We start from the raw sequence: 21112 nt of genomic DNA, 5'->3' as shown, positions 1-21112 counted from the left end.
GAACATAAGTGTGTCTCAAATCATTATGAGACTCAGTTGATTCACTGTAATCCAAATACTTATTTGGAATATGAATTTCTGCCTCCTCTCATGTATTTTGATTCAGAATCGCTACAGTCAAGGCCTAAGATTTTTTGACACAGGTCATTCAAAGCTGATCTGAACAGCTCCATTGGAGAGTCACCACTTGCATGACACCTGAATTATTTCCCTCATGCTGATGCACACGCTCACTCTCATGATCTTTTCATCTGAAATGTGATCACAATTTATGAATAATTTTCTATGTTTAAATAACAGAATGTTTCTATAGGTTACAAAGAATTGCAATCACTTTAAAGGCAGAGAGAAAGAGTACAATGAAGTTGGGTGGGTATGGAGGTGGGGAGGATTTCAGAGGAGTTGAGAGAGGCAAAGTGATATAATTACTCTGTATAGAAAAAATTTAATTAAGAAAATAAAAATAGAACTTTTAATAACATGGTCCAAGTGGTATATTTTTTATTTATTCAAGCCTACAAGATTCTCTAAAGATTTAAACCACTTCTTTTATTATTGTTACCTTGGTTTACAGCAGTGTGAACCATTTATCTATTAGTTAAATTATTAAATGACATAGCTGTGTGTTTTTAGTGCTTTTAGTGCAGATTTAGTACTTAGACAGACAAGTAAGAAACTATCAGATTGCTTTCAAAGTCGATAACACTTAGGTTCTCACGTCATTAATTGACATTGTGTTTGTAAATACAAGATGATTCACTTAACATCTTTATTATGTATTATGATAATAAGAAATACTATCTTTTAATTTTTCACTCAAAAATTCTTAGGATTTAATATATATACATATATAATGTGTGTGTATTCCTCAATATATATTTTACTATATATATTAGATTATATAATGAAATTTAACTCCTTGTTTTGAAACAAAAGCAACTGCTATCCTCTTCCATTGGTTCATTTACTCCTACTCTCAATTTTCCCTTAATCACAGAGACTGTCATCAAAAGCATAAAACTCTACAGAACTGACAGGTGAGTCCAAAGCAGAGGCAACAGAATGGAATTTGGCACAACACTGTCCTCTCCAGTGCACGGCAAACTGTATCAAAGGTTTGCAGGGTGTTCCACACACATTAAAAACATTTAAAAATGAGCACTACAGAAAATGCAATTCTACCGGTCAATAATGCTTCGCACGTGCAGCTCATTAATAAAACCTTCATAATCTTTAGGATAATAACAATGAGGATGAGACTCCTGGATCCTCAGTGAGCTCGCTCCTCAATGAAAAAAGGAAGCAGATACAATGCAAAGATGATTACATTACAGAGACAATAGGCACAATATTCATCCCAAATCTTGTAAGTGTCCAGCTGAGACGCAGAAAGTAAGCTGTTCAACTTGGACGGTAGTGTTGTGTTTGAATCTGTAATTTGGAACACAGTCACTTAATAGAGTCTGTAATTATGAATAATGTCTTATGCAGAGTCCATGACATCTGCAAAGCATTTTAGTATCTATTTCTTATTTAATAGTCTCATCTTACTCTCTTCTACATATGCCGTGGATGTGCTTGGGGCATTGGTAGTATGTGACCCATGCTAACGTGTACATGAGTGTGCCAGAGTTCTCAGTTACTCAGTGGCACATGAGTGCCATAGGTTGACACTGGGGTGTCTACATCTACCAGTCTCCATCTTGTCTTCTGAAATAGGGTCTCTCACTGAACATAAAGCTCCCAATTTCACCTAGGTTGGCTGACCAATATGTCTACACACCCAGTGCTGGGATTATATGCACAATGCTGCCCCACCTGGCTTTTAATGTAGGTACTAGGGATCTGAACCCAGGTTCCCATGCTTGTAAAACTAGTATCTTATCCACTGAGCAATTTCCTCAGACCTGTCACTTAATAGTTCTTAAAGTGAGCTATAGAGACTCACTTCTTACCTAAGTTCTGTAATGACAGATGAAGCTGTTGCAGAACTTGGGGTTTATGATTTTCAGTCCAGTACTACCTAATCACCAAAGATCAGTTCTCCTTTTTCAACTCCATTTCATCTAGTCAATCATTTTCCACACTCAACACAGAACAGCTACTTGAAAGCTGTCTGTATCCTCCTGCAGCAACCTGGACCCATGGCCTTCCCAGTATCCTGCTTGTGATATGTCATGGAATTCTGATACTAAGTGCCCACTACCAACTGGTAAGGTTTGGGTAGTTTTGTCCTTCAAGAGGAAAACTCAGAAAAACTGAGTTCCCCCCATCTGCCACAAATAATTGCATTTAGTAGCTACAAATGAGGAAGGTTTCTCTCATATTTTTAAGGTTGCAGACAGATTTAAACTTAAATTGGAGTTCAGAGACTAACATATTTATATTTGCATAATTTCTTATCTAGTATAAAACATGAAGATAAATTTAGCTATATACAAAGCAAAGATTAAATGATCAGACTTTACAAAGAACACCTTAAACATTCCTAGCACATGTCTGTGTAATTAGTTAATAAAACAGTAAATGTCATGATAGCAATTTCTTAGTCATCAAGGGCAAAATTGAGCAGGACAATTTATATGCACCTGCTTCTGATTTGCAAAATAAACTCACAGAATAATTTGAAATTATGAAAACTCTTTCATTAATTATATTTCATGAAATTATTTGTTTAATATTTTTCATTAAAATTCTTTATGGTATCCTCTGAGAAATCTTTAAAACTGTTAAAAAGAGACCATATTTCCTTTCACATAGCTTCTCATGTCATAAAGCACGTAGGGTCTGCAAAGCATAATTGACTAGCAGATGGTTTTCCAAATACACACAAGAGTCTCAAATTAAGCACAGTAATGAGAGGCCCTTGGAGCTAGGCTAGACAGAGTTCACTGATGGCCTACTTGACCCACAGATATTAAAATAAAACCTGATGGGAAGTATGTAGAAAAAGAACCCTAGTGAATAGATGATCATCACCTTATGACTTTCAATAAGACAGAACAATGTCTTAGTGACAGAAATCAATTACAAAAGTACATATTTAGAATTTACATTGAATATGCATTTCCCCTGCCTCATTTACTTACCTTATATTAAGAGAATTATGTATCATATATGTATAGTCATATGCCACCCTTCAATATGTAGGAGAAGTCAAAAGGCTTTGTCTTCTGTCATTATTACATTCACAATTTCACATTTACAAATGTCACAGGATTTGGGGCTGCTGAAAAGGAGTCACAATTTTACTGGGAAAGGAGTTACTCAGTGTGCTAAACATACTGCTCTCTTGGAGTCTAGGAAGATATGTAAATTCAGTTGCATTTGAAAAGAAGAATCACCTATAGCTCACCTGTGTATTTAAAAGACAGACTTCAAAGACTATTTGTTATAACAGTAACTGTGAGGTCTAAGAGGAGGATTGGGAAGACGGCAGGCACATCTTGGTATCTATGATCTCAATTCAAAAGAAAATGAGTGTGAATAGAGTTTTTATATCCTCATCCACTGCCTGCTCAGCTTCTGACTCTGAGGCCCACCTCTTGGCAAATGAGTCTTTGGTTTTTGGATTGTTTATCAGTGTATGAAATCTTTTTCCTCAAAACATTCTGTACAGGAAGGAATCAAACATCTCATACATGATGAACATGGAAACATGGCGACGTATCCTGAAGGTCAAAGGTGAATAACTGATGTTTTATAGGAGAAAGATAGAACCTGCAAAGAAATTACACATGAAAGTAAATGATAATATTTATAAGGTAAAATGTTTCCAAAATGTGATGAAATCTGTTGAGAAAGTCTCAATTGATATCTATTGTAAGTGACTGATCATCCTGAGGATGAATGAATTTTTTTTTATTGAGCTCTATATTTGAATGATTTTTTTTTATTCAGTTGCTCTGTTTGTGATATTTTTTTACTTATCTGAGAAGCACACTGAGGCACATTTGTGGATATGCAACATCTCAGCTCCTCTCTACTGAGTATTATGAGTTTGGAGGTACAGAGAACAAGCTTCCAGTCCCAACACCAAAACTCACTTAGAAAACCTAACCATTCAGGAAATCACATACATTCACATTTTCTTTATGGGTATGCACTTAAATAATGCCCATTTTCTTTCAGACTCCTTGTAGTTTCGAGAAATTCTGCAAAAGAAAGTAGATAATTTGATATGACCACAAAATGCCCCAAGGAAGAACATAACTAAAACCCACATACCTTCCACTTGGTGAGTGAATTCATTGAAAAGAAAATCTGTAACATGAAGGCTGGATTGTTGGGGTTTCTATCCTGCCCGGTACCCCACAGCCGGCCACTCCCAAAGAAAATCACACACAGGACTCCATAAGATTATAAACTGATTGGCCCATTAGGTCAGACTACTTATTAGCTCTTATAACTTACGTTACCCCATTATCCTTATCTATGTTAGCCACATGGCTCAGTACCTTTTCCAGCGGGGCAGCTTACATCTTTCCTCTCCGGTGGTCTGGGCAGAACTGCGGAGGGAATTTCCTGCTTCCCAGAATACTCCCAGTCTCTTTGCTCCACCTCTACTTCCTGTCTGGCTTTCCCACCTATACTGCCTGCCTGGCCAATCAGCGTTTTATTAAAATATGATTGACAGAATACAGACAATTCTCCCACACCAAAAATCAAAAAGGATTCTGGTGTGGGACAATGTGATATATTCTGTCAGTTATATTTTAAATAAATGCTGATTGGCTAGTAGCCAGGCAGGAAGTATAGGCGGGACAACCAGACAAGAATTAGAGGCGGGTAATGAGAACATCAAAATTCTGGGAAGAAGGAACTCCTATTCTGCAGCCGTGACCTAGCCACAGAAGAAACAAGATGTGACTGCCTTGCTGAATAAGGTACTGAGCCACATGACTAACATAGACAAGAATAATGGGCTAATATAAGTTATAAGAGATAATAAGAAGCCTGAGCTAATGGACCAAGCAGTTTATAACTGATGTAGACTTCTGTGTTATTTCTTTGGGACTTAACGATTGCAGGAACCAGGCAGGACAGAAACTCAGTCAACAGGGTTCCTTATCAGGACCATATACACAAGAACAGGGGGACACATGAGAAGATGGTTGACTTCAGCAGTACATTATAAAAGTTGAACAAAGCTGTTGATCTATCTGATGGGCGTTGGGCTGTTAGAAAATGTGAATTCTTCTGAGAAGTGAAGATTTGAAAACATGGAAAAACTGCTGAGTTGTGAATGAAATTTCAGTTTGTTAGCACCACACACCCTGTGTTATTGCCTTCTGTAGATCTCGCTCCTCGAAATTCTAAAATACTCACAGCTCTACATGGAATTCTTCTTCTAGGAAGCAAATCAATAGATTTACTTATTGTACAAATGTACTTCAGGGTACCACCCGTTTATCTACCACAAAACCTGCCTTATGAGTAAGAGAAGCTATATTTCCAAACTGATGGAAGACATTGTATTTCTCTCAGGCAATTTGTGTCCATCTTGTGATTTTTATATTAAAAATGATACAAAACGATCATTTTTTACTTTACTCATGCATTTCTAAACTTTTAGGAGGTGAAACGAGTACTTTAAAAAAAAACTTCATTTTTTTAGATTTAATAAAATATTGCTGCTGGCACTAACAGTGATAGCAGAGATTTTAACATCTTTTTCCTTGTCTCCCAAGTTTCAAGTAGTTTGCTCTAATTTAAACATAAACATCTTCAGGTCCTCCTAGTGATGCTGAATAGAGGTACTTGCTTTGTCATATTGATTCATGTTTAGTATGGTGTTGTTCTAACAAACTGCTAAACTACCTCCAGTCCAAAAAGGTTATCTTCAAAATTCAGTTTAGGAGCGAGCGACAGAGGTGGTTCAACAATAAGGAGAACCTGCTTCCCTTCCCAGGGAGCTGGATTTGGTTCCCAGCACCCAAGTCAGGTACCTCACAAACTCGTGTAAGTTCAGCTCTAAGGGAGTTACAACTCTCTATTCCAAGGACATCTGTACTCAAATCACATACTCACACACAGACAGACCAAGTCACACATGCAGAGAGTGAGATAGGGTTGGGGAAAGAAAAAGAGGGCAAGACGGAGAGAGGGAAAGAGAAAAGGAGAGAATTGAAAAGTAAAACAAATCTTAATAAAATTCAGCTCGGTTGTCTGAAGGCAACCTAATGAGTTAAGCATTTTCATTGAGGGCACTTTATCAATTTCTTTGTCTTAGCTAATATTGCCAGTAGCTGCCATTTCTTTGTCAGTCTCTAGTTTTGCTCCTGATGCTACGGTTTCCTCCTTTTATTGTGCACATGGCTGGCAGAGCATTCAGACAGCATTTCCTATGGATTAGAAAAAGGATATGCTTGTGTGTGTGTGTGTGTGTGTGTGTGTGTGTGTGTGTGTGTGTGTGTGTTGTGTGTGCATGTGCTAGTGTGTGTGGGGGGAGAGAGGAGATAGCAAAAGTCACCCCTAGCAAACATTTACACATGGTTAAGCACTGCACATTGGGATAGATGATTGCACACGAAAATTGGTGCTTGCCTACCCTAGAGGCTGCGTGAGAACATAATTACCGATTTGGCTCTCAAGGCTATTTTCTCACAACCATGACATTAGTATTTGTGGATTTTCCACTTTGTGAACTTATTTAAGGGTCCTGTTGTTGCACCTGCCATGGGAAACAATTCTCATTTGTGTAAACTTTTATATGACTTTTGCTTTTAAGATTAAAATTAGAGCAGGTTATTTCAACAGTTTGTTTTGCATAAAATTTCATTAACAACTTGCAAAGAAATTTTGTGTTTTATTCAGAATCCTTGTACTAAAACTTATGGGCAAAGGTGCTGTGGGAACTCCTTCAGTCAATAGCCATTAAGGGACCATGTGGTATACGTTGGTAAATAATAATGCACTTGTCTTTTCCACATTAAAATTAATATTTCATGAGCTATAGAGGAGAATCTATTATCTTTTTATATCACTCAAAATGTGAGCAGAAATGACATGATTTATCTGCATGCATAGAAAAACTGTAGACCGTTTTGTTATGATTACTGTGCATATTATTCATACTTTGAAATCTGACACAGTAAGAAAGGAAGAAGATATAGAATGCGTTTCAGGTTGGTGTTGTTGAAAAATCTTTGTCGTGGCAACTTCCGATTTGTTTAATAAAGTGTTGAATGGCCAATAGCTTGGCAGTAAGAGATTAGGTGGAACTTTAGGGTGGGGGGGGGGGGGGTGGGAGAGATGAATCAAGAAGAGGAGATACACCAGAGGACAGGGAGAGGAAGCAGGAAGTATCAGATGGAAGAGAGGTAAAAAATCATGAGACTATACATAAATTAACCTAAATGGGTTAATTTAGTTATAAGAGCTAATGGGATAAGCTTAAGTTATAGGTCAAACTTTTATAATTAATAATGAGTCTCTGTGTCTTTTTCTGTGAACTTGGGCTCAAAGAAAAATCTGTCTATAGGTGGGAGTCCCCAAATCACTCTATTGGAGTCTTAGCCACCACTATGAAGAATGTTTCTGTATTTGGAAAAAATATCCAAATAATTATGAGAGAAAGCACCCACAGCTGGACCCTAATCTGATATGTGTGGTCAATTAAAAAACATAGAAATAAAGAGAACCATGTGACGACCCAAGAGGATGGTCATCTAGAAATCAGACAGAAGAGGAAATTCCTGAATACCATAATGACATTTTGTTCTCACTCTTCTGGCCAGCAATAGGCTTGGAGACTCCCAGCCCTGACTATACTCTGCTAACTTTCTTATGTACTTCAGGACCACCTGGAGAGGGTGATACCTTCACAGTGGGATGGGCCTTCCCACAACCAGTACCAATCAAGACAAGTCCAAAGGCCAGCCTATTAAAAAACAATTCCTTAATTGAGGCTTCTCTTCTCAGATGATCTAGACCAGTGGTTCTTAACCTCCCCAATGTTGCAACATTTTAATACAGTTTAACACTACAATTCCTCAGGTTATGGTGATCCTCAACCATAAAATTATTTTCATTGCTACTTCATAACTGTAATTTTTCTTTTGTAATGTGAATTGTAACATAAATATTTTTGGAGGTAGAGGCTTGTTAAAGGGGTCCCCAAAACCAATAGGTTGACAATTCCTATCCTTGGGTATATCAATTCTACAGTTAAAATTAACTAAGTCAACAGAAATTCCAATGTAATTATAAAATGCATACATTAATTACCCTTGTTGGCTATGTTAGCCTTTCCTGTTGAACTAAATAGTCAGAATAAAGTATAAATCAATCTGAAATGTGTTCCTTTGACTGAAACCAAATGGAATATACTTTCAGCTATTCTACATAACAGTGATTGCTTCTCTTTTTATAATTTCTTATCAATAGGATTTGCCATCTTTTTAATACTAATTTTTTTTAATTTATCTCTTTCTAAGTTCCTGATATCTCCCAAACCACACCAAATGGGCACTTATCAATCTTACATTGACAACATCTATGATATCTAAGGTCTTTTATTTTGTCAGATATTTTGGCTAATTCTCAGAGTTTGATATCTGAAATGAATATAAAAAATAGAAGGAAGAAAAGGAAGTGTGATATTGTAGACTCCTTCATAGAGTCAATATTCAGACAAACAATAAATCAATTAGTTTTATACTCAATTATTCTATTCTATCAGAATGTCTTTCAGAATGTATATAATTTTTAAATCACCAAAATATTATTTTTAAAATGCAAAACATCTCACCTGGTATTCACCTCATGATATGTAGGCAATGCTTAGAGATGTTTGTTCTATGGTGATGTCAGAAAAATATTTCTTTTGAAGGTTTTGTTTATTTCTTATTCTGTGAGTGTGGGGTAGTATGTGTGTAAGAGAGAGAGAAAGAGACAGACAGAGAGAGAGAGAGAGAGAGAGAGAGAGAGGAGAGAGAGAGAGCATGCCATTGCATGCAGTGCATATGTGCAGAGGCCTGAGGATGCCAGTAGGGGGCATTAGAACTGCAGTGTTAGGTTGTGAGCTGTCAACTTTGAGTGCTGGGAACTGAATTTGGGTCCTCTGCAAGATAAGCCAGTGCTCAAAACTGCTGAGTCATTCTCCTAGCCCTATATAACTCCTTAAATTCATATTCTGTATTTGTTTTAGAATTCAGTAACATGATAAATTCCTTACTCAGCTCATCATGGAAGAATGGTAGCTCATCTTATATTATCCTTTTCAATTTTGTTTTGTTTAAAAAAAATGTCTGAGTAATGAAAGAGAAGGGGTGAGGAAAAGGAAGATGGGGCTGTATTCGTGGATGTTTCTATAGATATAATCACATTCTCACAGAACAGTTGAAGCATTACCTATCTCTACATTTTGAACTCATTCTTCCTTCTCACTTTGTTGTGCTTTATTCTCTTTTATTTAAGCAATGCAAATAAACCAATTCGGTTTGAGTGTACTTGGATCTTATTTAAGGGAAACTTGCCAATTGCTTTTAAAAAAATCTATTAATAGTGAAGACAAACTTATAATTTCCTTTTTTTTTGTTTGAGAGTCATTTGTATGTAACAAGTATCTGGAAAGGCATGAACAGTAACAATCACAAACACTGTATATATGACCTATGTAGCTATCCTTTACCTATCTGTAGACCCTCCAAGTGTTTTACGTCCCCCTACCATATTGGGGGAGATTTTATGATTCTAGTTGTATATCTATAAATGAGGTAGAACTCACCTTAACTGTAAAGTGAAGATATTTGTTTTTCTAAAGGATGTAGAAGAAGTACAAAATGTGTAATACTCTAATGGCATAAGAGCTAACTTTGCTCTTTGGTTAGGCAAACATGAACACACTAAGGCTCAGCTAGGAGTCACGCCAAGTAGGTGACTCTGATCTTTGTTTATGCTTACCACCAGAATTATAATTGAGGGTAACTGAGGACAGAGAGAATATAGCTACGAACTCTAGCTAGAACTTCAAAAGCTTTTAAGGCAAAGGACAGATTGTATTGGTTTCCAAGGTCACTGTCTTAGTCTATTGTCATCAGCACAGCAGGTATTCAGGGTCTAAAGTTGCACCCAGGGGTGCGGCAGCAGCAAACAGGAGCACATTTCTCATGCAGACACCACAGCTTCCCTTCCCTAACCACCTTTTCTACCCAGTCAGGCTTGCTAATCAGGCAGTTTCAGGATTGTGAGTTCAAAAGCACTTGAGAGAAATGACAGGTATCTATCAAATCCAAAGTATCAAGTAAAAATAGACGACACAGTTTTTAGATTATGAAGCAAAATTTGCTACTAAGAAGATAAATGATTTCTGGCTTTTAGAGTTAAAATTTATGGAGGGGTCCCTTTTTTTTTAAAATACAACCTGTAGTTTAAAATGTAGGTATTGCTTGTTATTCTCACAGAAAGCCAAACAATGTAAATATTCAAAATGTTCAAAACATCCCTCTAGAGTGAGTGCTTGCCTGCAACCAGCATAATTGTTATTGTTGTACATAATGCACTTAACTATAATTGAGTACAATATAAGCATTCCCTAGAGATAGATGCCCTAAGAATACAGAAAGTTACTGTTAGGTTTAATTTGTTATTTATGTATATAGGTATACATACATTACATCCATATAAGTATGTGTTTGAAAAGTAAAATGTTATTTGAGAACACTATTTGTGGCTATTCTATAATTTTTCTTGTACTTAAACATGGGATTATTTCCTTTGCTTAAGTATAGTCAAGTGTTATTTAAGATTTAACACAACATGTAGAATCATCACAAACCAGGCAAAATTCTGTTTGAAAAAAATTATCATCGTAGATATATATTATTAAATCAGTTTCAAATACATTCTTTTGGATATGAGCTCATGTATTAAGAAAATCAGCCTAAAGCTACCCTTATGGATTTTCTTCTGAGTGGCACAGGATATGATTTGAATAATGGATGCCAAAATGCAGTGGGGTGTGGTATGCAGAGTGAGGTATGTATGCTGAAGAAATGGCTACCCGTTTGTAGTTTCAATGACGGCCCTAGGTTCCACCAAGTTCAAGTATACAAATCAGTCTACTGGAAAGCTATAATACTATGCTAGCTGAAAGACAGAATTTGTTCTTAAGTGGTAATATCTTTGAACTTTAGAGCAATACCAAAAGATTAATGTTAATTGCAAGTCAGGCCACAAAGTCATGAACCTAGAGATGAGGGTGCTAATGCATGAGCTTTGGTAGGTAATTCCAGACTCAAATTATGGAAGCTTATTAATTTATGTCATTATGTATCTTACCACAGCATACTCCGGGACACACATCATACAAGCTCAGCTGAGTATCACTGACTAGAAGTGAAAAGTAAGCTGTCTCTGACATGCGTATCACTCAAGTATGTTAAAAATAGAAAATCATATCGCAATTATGCTGGATACATAAAAGCTACCGATAGACTTTGATTTGTTTAGAGCCGATAGCATGAGTGTTTACCTAAAAAATAGCTCCAGTGAACTGAGCAACTGGACCTTTGTGACAAGTGTCATGGGTTGAAATCGAACAGCAAAAAGACTTGAGGACACGTGGCAAAGAGTTTTTTTTTTTAAGGACCTCAGGTGAAAATGATAAAAACTCTCATACTTGGAAGATAGGGAGCTAATACAGTGACTTAAAATTCAAATAAGTGAGAGATAGGAGTATGGAAGTGTTCTTCATCGTAGTGGATGAGTTGGCGTTCTGTGTCCCCACCACACGGTGATACGCCCACTGGGCCCCATCAACTCCACCTTTATATCTCACTATCATTTTGATCTTAAATGATGCCTAGCAGATGGCATTCTGTAAAGCACATTTCTGCAGAATCAGATAACTTAGTGTAGCTAGATTATCTGTAAGGATTCGGTCGTATGAATAAATATTCAAATAAATTACCAGGATTCTTAGACCAAAAGGCAGTAGAATTTATTAGTTTTTCTCCAGCTCCCACCAAGGCTAGAAAAGGTTTGATAAAGGCTATGAATAGAATGGCATAAAGTTTGAAAATATGTCTTCCCCACAAAGCACAGTAAAGCACGCCAGTACTTTCATATGCCCCTGCTAGTCCTGATGATCATTTTAAAAATATTGATATGTCTCTAATTTCTATTAGATTTTTACATTTTTCTTTACAACTATGTGTGTTTTCCTGAATGTATGTATGTGTACCACATGGGAGCCTTTTGCCTGTGGATGTCAGAAGAGAATATTTGATCCCCAGGACCTGTAATCACAGGAAGTTGTGAGCTAACACATGGGTTCTCAGAACTGAACCAAGGTCCTCTTCAAGAGAAACAAGTGCTCTTAACTGCTGAACCATCTCTTCAGCTCCTAGACCATTTATTCCTCGAATAGGTGGCCAGGACAACTGACACTTTTGGCCCCTTGTTCTGATTAACCAGAAGTGCCAAGATGGGTTTCTCATCACAGTCTTGCCCTACTTTGCCTGACCCCCTGAAGAGAAGCTGGGAAGCATCCTCACATCTTTCTCATTTAAATAGTTTTCGCACACAGCCCTCCTGTTCCGTCCCATTCATTAGCTTACATTCGTGTAGCTGGGGCAAAGGAAAGGATTAAATCCCCTTTCAGTTAATTTAATTTCCATGTCAAGTTGCCTCAGGATGGTAAGTAGTCAAGTAACGCAGTTTGCACAGAACGCATTAAGAGCCAATCTGTGTATTGTCTTAATACCATCCAAGTAGCAGGAGGATTTTTTTCTCTCAATAGCCATTTAGGACTTTATAACATTAGGAAATTTACTCTGTAATTAAAACCATAAAAAGCATGCATTTATGGCTTTAACAGGTCGTTAAAATATACGTAAGTACCTCTCTTAGAAAATGCTGAGTCTTCGAGAGATTTTTCTGGGAGTCATGCATTTTTCTAAACCATATTTAACATTTTGCACTTGGCCTGCCAATCGGCCTCATACTCCACTGCACAGACAGAGGCTGTCTTCCTGCTGTCAAACGTCTCCGATGAAAAGTTTCATGATTTATTCTTTGCATGGCATTGGCTCCTTTAAGACATTATCTCCTCTGTTTATTTCTCCCCTGCAAGGATGCAAGCACCACAGGGCAGAGAGATGTGTCTTGTTCCCCAAATCCATTACTATTATAAATGAAGGCCTGAATAAAAGAACACAAGTGTACAGAAAAGGAAACATGGCCATGTCATTTCCTATAGATTGACTGGAAACTGCTACACGATTGTGGATTGTCCTCGTAAGCAAAATTCTTCTGATTGTTGTTTAGGTGACTGTTTACTTTACATCCGTCATTCATTTCTGCTGTTTTCTTTTTTTCTTTCAGTCCTTTGAGTCTTATCACCACGGATAGATTTACACCTGGATGCTGCTCTTTTTTTTTTTTTTAATTTGGCAAGTGTCAGTTTCCCAGCAAACACACTTTAATTATAAAATCATGCCTGCAAAAACATTTGGATGGGAAATATGTAAGTCTTTGTCCTTTTAGTGTCCCCGGTTCTTGCATTAGAGAGAATTTGACAACTTCTGAGGAATTACTCTGGGGTCATTGTTTTCTGGTTTGGATAAGGAGAGATATCTCAAAGTGAATGTAAAATCAGGCCTATAAATGTAGTTGTTTTTTAAAAATAGTTTGTGCTTAGAAGCCAAGTCAAAATGGCAAATAATTTTTTTTAAATTAACTTAAAAGTAATCTGCTGCTTTGTGAAGGGCTAGTATTTTCTTTTTCATTTTCTTGGTGCCTAATATCTATTTATTACACATTTAGGAATCTCAAAGCTACTTTATCCATCTATTGTAGGCTACTTCAGGCGCCAAACATTTCTCATTACCTATTGGGTAGCTTTATTATGTCTTCTGGAGAAAGGAGGGCTCCCAGGCCCAGGAAGGTAAGAGAAATCATGAAAACACTGCAAGGTGAACAAGATAAAAACAGTAAGTAATCAATGAAAGAGAGAGGCGTTTGGGGGAAGTTGTCTACAATATGTACAGGTGTTACAGCAAGGCAGGACACCATGCTGTGATGGGCTCTCTTGCTGAAGCTGCCTTTGGGTTATTTCTATTCCTGCAAGAAATCTCTGTAAGCTCATTGATTCACCTAGTTAGACTGCATTGGAGTCATTTCCTTTATACTTTCTATCAGGGTGAATACACTTTTGGTTGTTACATCTCAGAAAAGCCATACAATCCCATAGCCTACATTCTTATGGCCTATAGGACTACTGGAGACCATGTTTGTGGTATGCTTTTGCTAAGTCACTTAAAACATCACTTTTAGTTGTCTCTTATCGACCCATACACTGTCTTTATGTCCAGAGATTCAACATTGGGAATTTGTCTATGATTTATGTTTAAGGAGTTCACAAAGTACTCAAGAAACTGCATGAAGTACTGGAAAACATGCCCATAAAACAGCAGATAGGTCACCCCCCCCCCCCCGCAAATATACTTAATGTCTTTAAACCCTGACAGGATGCTCAGACCAACATCTCCATCTCGTGCTCCTTGTCTCACACTCCCATGGCTTCTCCTCCACATCACTTCTCCCCTTCTTTTACCACCATCTATGATAGAAGTCATTTTGTTCTTGCCTTTCTATTTTATTCCTCTGCCTTTCTAGTTGATTTTTCCATATCATTAAAATGTCATTTCTTCTTAAGACTCATACACTTTTCTCATTCCTAAGGTTGACAATACATGCTGTCCTGTTTCCCGGAGGCTAGGAGTCCCCATCAGTTTGACATTTATTCAGAATAAATATGTCAGTTTGGATGCTAGAATGCAACTTTATTCGTTTACGTTTCTTTCTGCTCTAGTACCTTGATGATAGCATTTCTGACTTAAACACTTTGACATCTTGTTCCCATCTTCTACTTCATACCAGTCCCAGCCTTCACTGGCTTGAGTTTATAGGTCAAGTTTATAGGTCAGCCCTAAAGCCCTATTTCTTCCTTTACTCCAAATGATTACTGTCCCTCTCCTTTCATAGGAGACATGAGTTCCCACATGTAAACTCTAGGACTCCATACCTCTGAGAAATCCCTTCTGAAACTTTAAACATTTTCTTGATGATTTTGGTCATTGCTCTATGACTCATGTATTTATTGCTATTAATTCATCATAGGTGATCAACAATTTCTGGTCCTTGGTCACCTGTAAAGCTCCAAGTACTCTGATTTCTGCTATAAGCTGTCTTTAGATGATTGTCTCTCATTGTAAATCAAAATGAAGCCATGTCACCATGATTGGAGGGGCTTGTCTAAAATGCTACCTTAGCAGATGGCAGACAGACAAAAGAGAGCCTTCTGGCTCCCTTGAATTGTATGGAAATTAGGTAGTAAAGTGTGTGAGTGATTTCTGAGTGCTCTGTCTGTCACTTCCATTAATAAGCCAAGTTATCAGTATTATAACCCAGAAGGCAGGGACTTCTTTTCATGACTAGGATAGACTTGAAGGCAGCTCTGTCCCTAGTGAGTCTTCTAAGAACTAAGAACAAGGTCCAACAGAACCTAACAGGAATTCCAGGAAGACCCTGTGAAGCACATAGAACACAGCTGCTCAATTTCTGACCTTCAGATGCTGGAAAATATGATGTTTCCACTAAATAATTAACATGCTAGTTTCTGGCAACTGTGCCAACAGTAACAGGAAGTGAGTATAGTCACAGAGGTATTTTATGTTGCAAGTGAGAAAAGTAATATTGAAAACAAATCTCAAGTACTTTACCTAGGCTAACATTATTGCTCAGTTCTCATGTTAGCTCTTTATCCAAGTTCCAAATTCTTTTCCTACTCCCCTTCCCACACTTTGCAGAAAATACATGTTAACAAGTACTGAGTGATGAGATGGGGGCAGGCAAATCTTACTCAGCACAGACATTACCTTATTTAACTTCATCATTACAAAAACTTTTGGAGGAAATTCTTTTTATCTCCTTACTATAAATGGGAAATATTAAGATTGTGTCCTGTGTAAAGATGAAAAGTTAAATGTCATCCCCCAAACCTAGAATGCATTAACTACTGTTTGAGCTCCGCCCCCCGCCCAAAAAAAGCACGTTTCTAAACATCTGTGCGGAACTAGTTTATGTTCTCTATGTTCTTGTGTCCCTTTTGCCTTATAATATTGTCGGTGCAAGATGTCAGGCTAAAGTTTATTGTCTTTGCTTATTGTCTTATTCTTTCAACTATAATTTCAGCAGCATAGGGAACTCCCCTATAACCCTATGCTATATATGTTTCAACTCTCTGTCTCATCACAGAGGCAGAATGACTGATACAAACTAACAGAGGATATACTTAGGTCAGCTTAGAGCATCGCAGTTTTCAGTCCATTGTGGAGGAAACAGTGTGATGGAGCAGACAGAGCTGCTCAGCTGATTATAACCCAGGAATGCAGAAGAGCTCCAATAGGAAAGGACAGGACAAGGTGTGACACCTAAAATAAATATATTTTATAGTTATTATTAATTTAAATTAATATGTGGCTAATTCGAAATAAGAAATCTATAAGGTGAAAACTGTTCTTGCATATGTTGGATCATTGGGCTTCTGAAAAGCCTTTAAAATGAATGAAGCAAAAGCAAAACACTTTTAAGACTAGTTGTTGTTGGGAGCCACCTGGAGGCACAGGTGGTCCTGCAGTTTGGAGGTAGCCATGTGGGGCTGAGCACCCTTGCCTGCACCCTTGCTTGCACATGCTCAGACCAGCAGAATGGCATTAACCAATCAGGACAGCGTTCAAGCCGCTCCACCGTTTAAAAGCAGCTGCCTCGGGGCCCAACGCTCTCTCTCTAAGCTTTCTCTCGTCCCTGCTCTATCTTCCCTTCCCCCAATTTTCCTCAAGGGAATGCTCCAAATAAAGTTGTGACCAGAGAAGGAATTCTCGTTTTTGGTGGCGTTCATTCCTGCTGGACAGGATGGCCCCCCGCAACTGGTGCCGAAACCCGGGACGCCAAGGGACCCTGACAACTACGCCGGGGGACCCTGAGAAGGAAGCGCCCAGCAACGTGCTGAAAGCCCGGAAGAAAAAGCTGAAATCAGACACCAGGACACAGAGAGCCGTGAATTTCAGAACTCTGAACACGTGGAGCGGTGAGTGACGTCAGTTGAATCCTCCAAAAAGGGAAGGAAAAAGAATTTCAAAGTATAGGCCTAAAAAGAAAAGAAAATACAAAAAAATCAAAGTTAAGGTATCTGAAAGAAGGTACAGAAAGTAACGGGGAAGAAAAATCCCTTAAGTTCAGTGCAGGAGGAGTGTGAACAGCAGCAAAAAAGGCGAGGTAACTAAGGCGGGACTATGAGGACGATGGGGTACGGGAGACCGCGGCTTCCACTCCCTCTCCGTCCACCTGCGTACTTGCTGTTAGAGACTGGAGGCAACAGTCTCGTAGGGAGGCGAGTTTGATTGTGTTCGAAGACTGCCTTTCCTATTCTTAAAGAGCCACAGAGCTTTTGGAGGTGATTTTCGCCTAATTTTGATAAGAGAGCTCAGTCTCTGGCTCTCACGTACAGAAAACTTTAACTTTGATTGAGGAAGTAGCCGGTGGTGGTGGCGCATGCCTTTAATCCCAGCACAGGCTCTGCGGAAAAACCGCGTTTCCATAGCAACATGGGCGGGCGGAGGAAGCTCACTGGCGGGGCCACGTACTAAGTGCTCGTCACTCCCCGGCCCCTGGGAAGGTCTGAGACGGGGCCCCCCGCGGCCCTAACCGGGCCCTCCACGGGTGGGCGGATGCCCCCCCTCGCCGGAGCTTGGAAAAGGCTCACGGCCGGTGGTGCGAGTTCATTGCCTGAGGCGAGGCAGGGTGCACAGTTTGCAGATACAGGATAAACCGGAGAGCCCCAGCACGGCCCGGGGCGGAGCCATGCCTTTGGGCCATGCGGAGCGCGCCACAATGCGCCTCAGAGGCGGGGCAACCGCCGCTGTCTGCTGCTGCCGCCGCCGCCGCTCACAGCCACAGCCGCCAAAAATTTAATCAGATAAAAACATTTGTCGCCAAGAATTCAGTCAGATAAAAACATTTATCCCCCAAACATCGTCCCGTCGTCAGCAGGAAGTAGTCAGATCGATGATTGCCGACGTCCATTCTCCCTCAAAGAACTGGTCGTGATTATCATAATAAAGGCATGTCTACCTGGCTACCGTATCCTAGGTAACAAAGAAAGGCGGACCTATTGCCTGAGGCAACAGGTGGAATTAAACAATGCTACCTAGAGGTTTTTTTCATCTGAATAGGGGAGCTGGAGAGATGGCTCAGAGGTTAAGAGCACTGCCTGCTCTTCCAAAGGTCCTGAGTTCAATTCCCAGTGACAACTGCTTTGGTTTTCAGACATAAGAGGGGGACTACACTACCAGTGACAGCTTCCCCCAGAGAAAGGATTTCTCTTGCATTCTATACACTTAATTTTTAATTCAAAATTTTGCTGGTACAGGCAAACAAGATTTGCTTTTTGAAGCAGAGACCTACAGGTCTCTAAGTTCAAAACCAGCCTACTTCCAGTACTGATTGTGCTGAATTTTTACACTGAGAGTTTTTAGTACTCTTAAATGTTAATTTGGGAGGAGAGTTTTGTTTATGTTTTTCTAGGAATGCTGACATACATCTGGATGCCAGCGAGACCGACCAGAGAGATAAAGAAGATGACCCAGTGGATGCTGAGTGTCCTGCTGTGGAAGATTCATGCGGAGGCAGCAGAGATGATCTTCTGGGCGGTGTCAAGAGCAACTGTTTCACATCATCGCCTTGAGCAACACCCTGTGCAACCTCTTATCTCTTAACAATTTCTGACTGACTCTATTTTGCCTTTTCCTTCCTTAGGAATGGGTGGGAGCAGAGATATTCTTGGCATGCTGTGTCTAGGTGGAAGTGCTGTATGTCTTTGATTGGTGTGCTACCTGCTAGCCCAAGTGAGGTGGGACAGGGTCTTCGTGACACAGGCCTTGGCAGTCTTGGTATGTGTATCCTCACCCCAAGTTTGGCTCTCAGCTTCTAAAGAGCTCATAGGCAATTAGCCATGCATACCCTCTAGGGACCAGATAATCCCACGGCATTGAGGAAGGTATGCATAGGCGGAGGATGTGCAGACACAGCCCTAGCACTCCCAGGGTAGTGTCCCATTGCACGGGAAGGGTGTGTCTTGTTTTTCTTTTCTTCAATCGGTCCACACATCATGAGGTGGGGACCAGATTGGAAAATAGTTTTGCCTTATTGCTCTTAAAGACATTAATAGGGGGAGATGTTGGGAGCCACCTGGAGGCACAGGTGGTCCTGCAGTTTGGAGGTAGCCATGTGGGGCTGAGCACCCTTGCCTGCACCCTTGCTTGCACATGCTCAGACCAGCAGAATGGCATTAACCAATCAGGACAGCGTTCAAGCCGCTCCACCGTTTAAAAGCAGCTGCCTCGGGGCCCAACGCTCTCTCTCTAAGCTTTCTCTCGTCCCTGCTCTATCTTCCCTTCCCCCAATTTTCCTCAAGGGAATGCTCCAAATAAAGATGTGACCAGAGAAGGAATTCTCGTTTTTGGTGGCGTTCATTCCTGCTGGACAGGATGGCCCCCTGCAAATTGCTATTATTTTTTAATAAGGTGTATGTGTGTCCAGGTGTAGGAATCTGAATGTGAGTGAGTATGTCTTCAGAGGACATAGTCTTTGGCTACTCCTGTGGCCAGAGTTACAGACAATAGTGAGCTGCCTTCTGTGGATGCTGAAAATTAACATTCCTTAACTGAACTAAGAAATGTTAACCACGGGCCCATCTCTCCAGCCTCACTATTATACTTCTGATCTTGAGAAGTTTCATCTCCGTGGTGTAAGGGACCCCTCAGTTGCATTTCAGCACAGGGAAAGGAGCTGCTCTGGTTTTAGGAAAAAGGAGCAGGAAACAGCTGGAAGGTGATGCTAAGGAGGCAATAGGGTTTCCATAGCCACGGCACTCGGAAGGAAATCAACCGAGGAGACTCAGACATGAAGGATTCTGCTTTCCTTCTGACGAAATCAACTTTTCTACAACTATGTCACCCTCAGGTATCTACATGGGCAGTACCTAAGCGTAGATTATATTTGGACCAGAAGAACTAACTACAGCAACACATCTAGAAATTGGAGCACAGAACACAGCATAGGAAAATATCCCTTCTCTATTTGCCTTAGTTCTTATTTCTTTCTTTACAGAGGCTGTAAGAATTCAAATGCCATCACACAAGAATATTATTGCTAGCACGGATTTCATTTTACGAAATGAGAAGGGATGAATATATTTTTATTATTATTCTACAGGCATGTCTAATTAGCTGACTTAAGTTCATAGTCTAGAAATCTTGCATTAGAATGTAAAAATTTAGGGACAATGTACATGTTAACATCGGAATATGTCTGATATTGCACCTGCGACAGGATCTCACTATGTAACCTACGGTGGTATTATGCTCTCTATGGAGTACCAAGATCTGATCCTGTCTCTGAATCTAGGGCAATCAGGCATCTACTATTGCAGCAGCTGAGCTGCAGTAGAGGTTCAACCTAGTACTTCCTTTGTGAGCATTTTCTGTCAGCAAAGTAATTACACATTCACGACAGAAGAACAAAATCAGGACAGAGGGATGACTCAGTGGGTAAGAGTGCTGCCAAGCCAGATGACCTGAATTTGACCCCAGAAGTAACATAGTGAAGGAAGGAAAAAGAGTTGTTTCAAATTCTTTCTGATCTCTATGTAAGTGCCAGGGCAAGCATGTGCCCACACACATTCACACAACAAATAAATCAATGTAAAGAGAATAAAATTGAAATAGAACTATTATGGAAGGTAAAATATTGTCTTATTATGTCAACACATGATATAATTTCACTACTAATATAGAACAAAAATCTCATGATAGTCTGTGTGTTTACATATCAAAAGCACATAAATACATATATTTAACGTAGATTGCATAAACAAACAATAAACCTAATTAATGCTCTTCAATATAATAAATTAGAATTGTTTAAATTTAACATTTATATCTGTTTACATAAATTGGATTTATTAATTTATACTTATGTATTAAGCTTATGTCTCATTAAACTGATTGCAAATATATGATCACATAATGATAAAGTCAAGCAGCGT

General features: G+C 39.1%; 1 long non-coding RNA gene and 1 pseudogene across 1 annotated transcript; both read left to right on the top strand.

Annotated features, from left to right (window-relative positions):
• Nucleotides 1-17619: 17619 nt before the first annotated feature.
• Nucleotides 17620-17845, top strand: LOC148119155 (Nuclear RNase P; annotated as a pseudogene).
• Nucleotides 17846-18751: 906 nt separating this feature from the next.
• On the top strand, nucleotides 18752-19516 carry LOC148119154 (uncharacterized). Its single transcript, XR_015735478.1, has 2 exons — nucleotides 18752-18916; nucleotides 19180-19516. It is a non-coding gene; the product is annotated as an uncharacterized LOC148119154 (long non-coding RNA).
• Nucleotides 19517-21112: the final 1596 nt, after the last annotated feature.

This window comes from Myodes glareolus, chromosome 18 (genome assembly GCF_982192425.1).
Source record: "Myodes glareolus chromosome 18, mMyoGla1.1, whole genome shotgun sequence".
In the NCBI taxonomy this organism is placed as follows: Eukaryota; Metazoa; Chordata; class Mammalia; order Rodentia; family Cricetidae; genus Myodes; species Myodes glareolus.
The sequence above is the reverse complement of the archived record's forward strand: the minus strand, read 5'-3'. Positions and strand labels throughout refer to the sequence as shown.